Source organism: Misgurnus anguillicaudatus, chromosome 19, assembly GCF_027580225.2.
Source record: "Misgurnus anguillicaudatus chromosome 19, ASM2758022v2, whole genome shotgun sequence".
NCBI lineage: Eukaryota > Metazoa > Chordata > Actinopteri > Cypriniformes > Cobitidae > Misgurnus > Misgurnus anguillicaudatus.
In genome coordinates this window covers 14,829,298-14,838,802 of record NC_073355.2, presented here as the reverse complement: position 1 = coordinate 14,838,802, position 9,505 = coordinate 14,829,298, and positions in this window count along the sequence as shown.

Sequence of the window (9,505 nt, the reverse complement as noted above, 5' to 3'; positions counted from 1 at the left end):
CCTCGCGCTATTTGCCTCAAATACGTCTTTGCCCAAGTTGAAAATATTCAACTCAAGCAAAAAATTTAAAATTTTAAGTTAAATCCCCCGAGTAATATAGAGTGAGTAACGCGATGCCCTGCATTTGGTGTGTACATAGCATTATGCTGCGTTTAGACCAGGCACGGTAGAAATGGGGGAGCACAAAATGGGGGAAACTTGTTCCAAATTGATACAAATTCCAGGAACTAATTAAGTTAACTACACTGAAAAAACAACTTGTAAAATTTACTTTAAAAAATCCTCGTAACAATTTGCACGAACTTTTTTTAAGTAAAATTTACTGCTTTTTTATAAGTAAAACTTACCTACTAAAATCAAATAAAATTTACTTAAAATTGCATGATAAAACATATGTTAAATAATTAATTAAATGTTACTTAATTATTTTATTTAGAAGTTAGATTTATTTTAATTGTTTAGGTAAAGTCTACTAGGTTTTTTTTTTAAATTTAAGCATTGCTGTCCTAATAATATTAAATAAATCGTATTTTCTGTTTGTTATTTTCTTTAACATATTAATATGGACCTAGTTCTTTTAAGTGTTATAAATGGCATTATAACACACAATTCATGACTGACAACAAGTCAGTCATTGAATAAACTTGATTCGGAACAGAAATGCACACAAACTGTGTTTCTGACATGCATTATCAGCACTGTGGAGAGAATTACAATACAATGTTCTGAACAGGGTTCATGTAAAGAAACACTGAGCACCTGAACGGTGACTTCACAAAATAATTATTTACAACAAAACAACATCAATAATATAAGAGCTTAAACCTTTATGACATTTTGCTAACAAATATTTAAGTAGTTAAAGTTCTTATCAGTTCTTATTCTGTGATAAAGCTTAAAAATAAAAATATTCAGGCGCAAAGAATTGTGGGTATTCCTTACAACATGTGGAAATAAATGTAAGTAAATTGTACTTAGATTTTTTTAGTGAAATGGATTTAATATTTTTAAGTAAAATGAACTAAGATAAGCTAAAGTTTTTTGATTAAAATTTACTTAATTATTTTAGGACTATGTGCAGTGACTATAAAACAGTTAAATAATACAAGAAAATATCTAATAAGACTTACTATTCCCACACAGTTCATTTTTTACACACTGAAAAAAATGATTCATTGAATTTAATCAATTTTTTAAGGTAAGTGGTTGCAATCAATTTATTTAAGCTACATTTAAACAAAAGTTTTATATTTTATTTTGCATTACTAATCTTTTTTGTTTAAATGTAGCTTAAATAAATTGATTGCAACCACTTACCTTAAAAAAATTGATTAAATTCAATGAATCAATTTTTTCAGTGCATGAATTAATTGTGTATTTATCATCATTTTACTTAGTAAAATCTAGTTCTCAATAAATGTTAATATTATTATGTAGAAATTATGAGAGTTAATCTAATAAATATTACTACACCAAAAAGTTCGTTTTTTCAGTGTATAATGATAAATTCTGCCAAAAATAATAGTAGGCTACTAAACTATGTGTAGTTTTAAACTCTTTAACAAATAAAGAGCAGAGAGACACAAGAGTGTTGCTGTCAGTGGCGGTCATCTGCGTTGTCTTTTTATTTATTTAAAACATAATAAACAATTAAATCCATGAAAATGCAGTATTGTAACTTTTCAGTAATTACTCATTTGACTGAATTCATATACAAATACATAAATAAACTGAACTGAATTTAAAAGCTGTCACACAGCTTATTGAACTATTAAGTACTTATTGGTAATTAACATACCATGACATTGACAGTTACCTTTCCACCATAACAAAACAGTAAGCAATATATTAAAATAGTTTATTGAATACTTTTACCAACCTTTAATAAAGAGCAGAGAGAGACAACTGTGATGCTGTCAGTGGCGGTCCTCTGTGTTGTCTGGCATCAGATCATCACAGTAACTCAAGCTCTCAACTGCCACCCATTTAAATAATTGTTCAACAAACTTGATGATGTGATTATGTTACAGTTTTTCTTGGTTGCTTAAACACATTTCTTGAAACTATCCCTCATATTTTGAAAACAGTAAACACAATATCATAACGTCTCACACAATTCTCCAAAAATCCTACAGTATTTTCAGGTAAAAATGAAGCTCTACACTCAAAACCATTTACTCTTGCTGAAAAACCAAACTTTTCCTTCAGACATCACACACAAGCTTTCAAAAACACACACACTACAACTTAGTACTACACACTGGTGCACAAAACAATATATCCAAAACTGGAAAGTTGCTTGTGGTTCTCCCGCTCAAAAACCTTTTCACATGACCAAAAAAGACACAATCAATGTATGCATTAGCAGATTTTTATTCATTCGTGTGCTACACAGCACAACTGTAATTTTTTTATTATTCTGCTGCCTCAATATCCCGCCTTTGTTCTGGGTCAGGCCAAAGAATCTCAACCACATCACAGGCTATATTGGCCCTAGCCAAACAGCGAGGATAAAATCTTCTTGCTTGATCCACCCCTGGCATTCATCTACTGATATGTCTGTCTGTATGGAAGGCAATTTTATTCATTTCTTTATTCCAGTAGCATAGTCCAACAATGTATGCACACTAAAGTTACTGTACAGAGCAGTCTACTGAAAGTACATCTATCTGATTGCCTCCCTGAAGACTCTCAAGATGGAAGTAACAGTAAAGCGACTCAAGTTAGGCTTTACTCATTGCTCAGCATCCCTTCTCCTCAACCTATTTCTTCATCATGTCCTCTTCCTCCTCCTCCTTTACAGACCCGGCGCCAGACACAAATTCACGGACGGGCATTTCATTTTTTAGGGGGGGCACAAATGAGAGCAACGTCACTGCAATGCATAATATCATTAGTTATGCATTAAGTGGACAAAAAAGCGAGGAAGAACTAACATACCTTTCCATTAACGCAATACGGAGAAGTCGTAAAGATTGGACCTAGCTTACTGAAGCAATCTAAACGCAAATAAAACACGTCGCAGGGCTCGACATCAACGCTTGTCCGGTTAATATCAGAGACAAGTGGATTTTTTAAAAGGCCAAGTGAAAGAGAATTTTACTTGCTCGACCGAACAAGCTGCCTAGTCTGATTAAAAAAACGCCAATAACAATCACCAAAACAGGATGATGATTCTGCATCCTTTAATCAAAGGCGACCGAAAGTGCATAATGTAAAAACGCAAAGTTAAACGAATAAGCACAGCAAACACAAAGTGTGTTAACAAAGTGGGTTAAACATACTGCGGTAAAAATGTGGATTTTTTTAATAACATGATACAGTTAAGCAGCATCATATCACGGTTGAAAATGTGACAGATTTAATGACAGTTCACTACAAGTAATTAATATTAAGCCACTTACATTTTAGACGCAATGTTGACTGTTTTTGTTGTTCCAGCAGCGAAAATAGTGAAAGATAACAGCAGAACCATAACGTGTCAGTCTCACTGCAGGCAGCACTCAATCGTGTCTTAACATTAAGCGGTGGCGCGCTTAGCAAACAACCAAACATTTCCGCGCTCACTACTGACAAACCAATCAAATTCGTTTAAAATATATATATATTTTAAATCAGACCAAACACATTTTTATTTTTATTCATGAGTTATATATGTACAAAACAATAACTTTTAATTAATAACAGTGGCCTATTGATAAAAACATGGAGCTGGTGAACAGGTGAAGGGAGACCGCAGGTTCGTCCAGGGCGGGCACTAGTGACTCACAGGGCGGGCCCGGCCCCCTAAAGCCCGCCCATGGCGCCGGGACTGCTCCTTTACCACGTCCACGTAATTGTTTGCTAATTGAGCCTAAGCTGTGCTGACTTGAGTGAACAGTAGTGAATGGTATGTTAAAGGGATAGTTCACCCAAAAATGAAAAATCTGTTATCATTTACTCACGCTCATGTTGTTACAAACCTGTATAAATGATTTTTTTTCTAATGACCACAAAGGAAGAAATTTTGAGAAATGGTTGTAACCAAACTGTTCATGGACCCCATTCACATCCAAAATAGGAAAAAAGAATACTATGAAAGTAAATGGGGTCCACGAAAGGTTTGGTTACAATCATTCCTCAAAATATCTTCCTTTGCAGAACAAAGAAACCAGCCTCTCTGTCCTGCTCCTGCTTCCTCGACGTGCGATTAAAAAAATCATAACAATCGACTTTGAAAGTGGGGCATATGAACAGGATTATGAAAAGTGGATGGGACATGTCCCCCTGTCCCAGTGGAAATTACCCCCCTGCCTTGATCCATTCAAGTTAGTTGTCACGGTATGTGACTGGAGACAAGGAGTTGAAAAACAATAAAATTTAATTTTATAGACGGTTTTATAGGACACACACGGTTACGTGTCTGTTCAGAACTTTACTTTTGGTTTCTGTTTGTTTAATGGTCTGGCTAGTGCCTAAAATGAACTCTGAAACAAATACCTTGTCAATAATAACATATGTTTTGGTTTCCAAAAAACCTCTGAGACGGCGATCATGACTCACCACTATGTGAAGGCAGGTTTGGCAGCCGGTTTGTAGTTAACATTGTATATATTATAATTTTTTATTATTTCTTATAATTATTTTCTTTACCACAACTTCTCTGTGTTTCAGCAAATGGGATGATTTTGGTGACAAATCTTATATTTACACATATTTTAAGAAAATGCTTTGAAGTTTTTCAAAAAATTGATAAGAGCTTTCACTATTTAAAATATAGGTTAAAGCTCTTCCAGGTGATCAGTGTTTCCTTACATGAACCCTGTTCAGCACATTTTATTGTATTTATCTGATAATGCATGTCAAAAATACAGTTTTGTATGTGTTTCTGTGGAGAATCACGTTTGTTCAATGATTTGACTTTTAGTCAGTCATGAGTTTTGTGTTATAATACCATTTATAACACCAAATGTATAAGGAAATAAAATAGAAAAATCTCGTGGATTTGTTGGACAGATCAATTTATATTACAATTTAAATCAACTTAAAATAAAGTTTACGGAACTAGAATTTTTAAGTTAAATGTACTATTTGAACTAATACTTTTTAGTAAAGACAACTAATGGCAACTTGATTTGTCTGCTACACCAACTAAAGGTTCTATGTTAAAAACAACTTAACCTGTTTAGTTTCACCCTGTGTAAAAACTGAAACGATTTAGTGCAACAGGTTTTCACACAAATTTCTAGTAATGGTAACTAATTCGGTTAAGAGTGCAGGCAGAATGGCACGGAGAATACTCACTAGCATTAGACTAGCATCAAAGTCTTGTATCACTGCAGAAAAATATTTATGACCCTGTTATAAATCTATTTGACAGAGTATTAACCTCTTAATACTATTTTAATGACAAATTATGTAATGTTAACACATAAAGCTAGTTCTTTAAGTTTGATAATTTATCTGTGTAATACTGGATGTTAAATAATTAACTTTAATTTTATTTATGAAGAGACACTATAAACAATTAAACCTCAGGTGATGTTGTGAACCCAAATTTGACTCTTGGGTGGAACTGGTTACAGACATGAAACTCTTGGTGCTCCTAATCTCTTCATCACAAAGGCTTTTGACTGAGTTTCTGCTGAAATATATGATGTAATGTATACATATTTTGTGGTTCTAAGATTGTAATTTTATATTAATGTTTAGTATTATTTTAAAGGTCATGGTGCGATGAGTAAAAAGGTTTCATTTATATAAGTCTAAGATCAGTTTTAGAACTTTGGATAGAAGATGCATTTCTTGTAGAGGAGGGGGTTTGCCTTGATATTTCTGGCTAGTTTGACCAGTTGCCAAGATACTCCTGGCTAGTTTGACCAGGTGCTCTTACTGTAAGTATCACTTGGCACAGGTCAAACTGGATTTTGACCAGGTGTTCTTTAGTATCACTTGGTACAGGTCAAACTAGATTTTGGTAGTTTTCTCAAGCTGTGTATAAAAGGTGGCCTGGCAAAATATTCTGGGAGCCATCCTGTAACCAGGAGCTCCCACACTTTGTGTGTATATTAAAACATCATGGAAGAAATCTTTAACAAAGAACACTGTAAAAAATTGCTGTTAAAAAACAGCCAAATTTAACAGTATAATTCTGTTTTTTAACAAAAACAGAAGTATACTGTTAAATTCTGCATTCTGTAAAAAATCAGTTCTCCGAATAATGTGAATTTACAGCCCTGAGAGTCCACCGTTTAAGACTGCGTCCCAAATCACACCCTACACCCTCATTCACTATTCCCTACATTAGTTTCCTAATGATCCACCTGAAATCAAGTCAATGAGTTCAAATACTGAAGCATTAATGATGGACACCTGCTGCTAAAAAAATCACTGAAGAAAACATAAACAAAAAAAGAGAAGACATGAGCAGAAACACTTACAGACACAAAGACTTAGATGAACACCAACTAAAAATAACACAAAACATTAAACATCTCCATATATCACCAGAGGAGAATTAAACATTTCCACAAACACCATTACCACCATCTTCACTTATAAACCACTTTGACTTTATTTCTGTTATACATTTACAAAAGTTCTTACTGAGAACAAACATGTGTTTACTAGACTTTACAAGCATTTTCTTTAAAGTCACCATTATGGTGATCACTGTTTCCATTAGTTGGGCTCTTGACTTGGTTTTCAGTCTGGTTGCTATAACTGTGTCTTTATGATGCATGTTTGTTATGCCAAAGAAAACCAAGAGATGATAGAGTCTCATGAGGTTGGGTGTCTGATTATTGATCAGTAGTTTATCTCGCCAGCTTTAAGAAGCTTAAACATAACAATTAATAGTACTTAGGGATGTTTATGATCGAGTATTTACATATTTGAATCAGAATCATTACAACTATTATTACAGTAATTTGATATCTTGACAGAATTGTATACATATGGACTTTGGTGAACGTGAAACCCTAGCCCTCAGCTGACACACACAGACATCAAGAATCAGCCTATGATTCTCAACTATGGTGACAAAAGAAAATGGGAAAACAGTTCATCTGCATAATTTATCCATGCTGCAATGCATGCTGGGAGTCATGAATGAGTTTTGTACTATGCTGATACCCAGCATGCATTGCAGCATGAAGCTTTTCATTTGATAGTCACCATTGTTGAGATTCATAGCCTGATTCTTGATGTCTGTGTGTGTAGTTTGCATATGTTTTTTATTTCATTTATTCCCAATGTTTTTAAAATTCCTCTGGCTACCTCAATACTCAGTTTCTGACTACTATAAAGGGTTGCCACCCATCTAACCACTTATGAGCTTCTGTATAAAATCAGTAAATTACTTTTAACTCATGACACTAACACCATAATGGTCATTAGTCAGTGATAATACTTTACTTATACTTTTTTGCCATATTCAATGTCTTTCAAATCACATTGAAAAGGCCTGAATAAATATAACACCAAAGGGCAAACCCAAGGATCAAGAGTCCTACTAAAGCAACCGCTGATCACGAGAATGGTAACTATTATTTAGGGATCAGACTATTAGACTACAGCTGTCCAAACTCAAAACAACTTGCACTGACATATCTTAAAGGGGACATATTATGAAAATCAGACTTTTTCCATGTTTAAGTGCTATAATTGTGTCCCCAGTGCTTCTATCAACCTAGAAAATATTAAAAAGATCAACCCAATAACTTAGTTTTGGTAAACCATTTTCTGCAAGCATGTGAAAAATAGGTCATTGTAATTTGGCCCTTATTGTGATGTCAGAATAAGGTAATACCGCCCCCTTTAACTGCACTATCCAACCACAGCACAACCATTCAGTAGGGAGAGAAAGAGAGAGATAAAATATTTCACAGCACAATTGAGTTTCAATTGCAACAAACCACCATCATTGTGATCAGTGGTTGCACTTCATCCGCTCATTTGCATTTTAAATGACACACCCAAAACGGCACACTTTTGCTCAGACCTATTTTAGACTTAGTTTTCATCTTTAAAAAAATCTCATAATATGTCCCCTTTAAAGTGGCTAAAACAGTTTTAGTCTGCCTGAGTTAGCTGGTGCATTTAGAACATATCTGCTGCATGCGTTTCACCTTAATATCAACATCAATTACCCAAAGAGGGATTTTACAAATGGCTGATTTTCATTTTTCACTAAGATAAAATTCGGATTAGGATAATTGTCTATTTGCAATATAATTGTTTATGTGCCCCTTATGTTTTGCTTATTGTTTTACTGTAAAAATGTCTGGGTTATTTTTGACCCTAATGGACAAAACACATGCTAGGTTTAAAATTACTCAATGCATCCATGAGTTATAACAACCCAGCAGTTGGGTTAAAACAACCCAGCATTGGTTCAATTTTAACCCAGCGCTTTGTTCTGTGCAACTACCCAGGGTCAAAAATAACCCAGACATTTTTCAAGTGTTGTTTACTTGATATTGCCATCTAAACAAGTATTTTACAAATTAAAGTCATGCTAATGGTTTAAAAGTGCTGTACAAAAATATTTATTATTAAGTCTTAAAATGTATGCAAACTAAATTGGTTTTACTGAATAAAGTGGTAAATGTATCAATTTATTTAAAAAGGTACCTGAATGTGGTCAAAAGTGGACGAGCTCAAAGCGGTTTACAAACTGTTTACACCCGTATTTAGCATCATTCACTTGTAATCCAATTGAACAAAACGCATTTTAATACCAGGTGTAAATGGCCCTTATTGACTCATATACTGTCATTTGAGAATATTGGTTTTAAGAGGGCAAAAAGTCTTGTTGCTGTATAGGCACTCTTTTGTGTACACTGTTAAACCTTGCTCTAGATTTCTGGGTAAATAACTGTAAAATTGGCAGTATTTAGCTTTAACATCGGTGATAGGTATTTTACTGTGATATGAGGTGCAGTTATGCTGCACTAATAAAAAACTACAGTAAATTACTCTTTGTACCAATTAAGGAAACTAACTGTAATATTATCTGGTAAATTACTGTTCTCTACATTCCCCATGATGCACTACGTCACAATTTATTGAAAACTGTTTACATCTTCAGTCAGAAAACAAGGATTAATGCATTAACACACACATACGCACACATACATGTGCATGCATACACACACATATCCACAGGTGCAGGTGTCACCAATTTCCCTTGATAAACTTTTTTTGTTTGTTTTTGTTTACTCTGGAGCTTGTTAAACAATATAATAGTGGTTCCCTTACAATACGGTTCACTTCGCATTGCGTCAGTTGCTGACGCTATGTGGGAAACTCCTGTTTACTCTGCGATTGAAGCCTATTGGTTAACGTCTGTAAAAATTACAGACCTATGGCGTTCGAGCCCACGAAAGTGGCGGGACTATGCCCTATAATAGTCCGAAAAAGAGCGCCATACCTCATTCGCATTCTCCTTCAGCGCGAACCTCTCACTGCTCCGAAGAAGAAGAAGCCTTACTCGCCGTCGACACAAGCCCTGCAGCGGAATCCA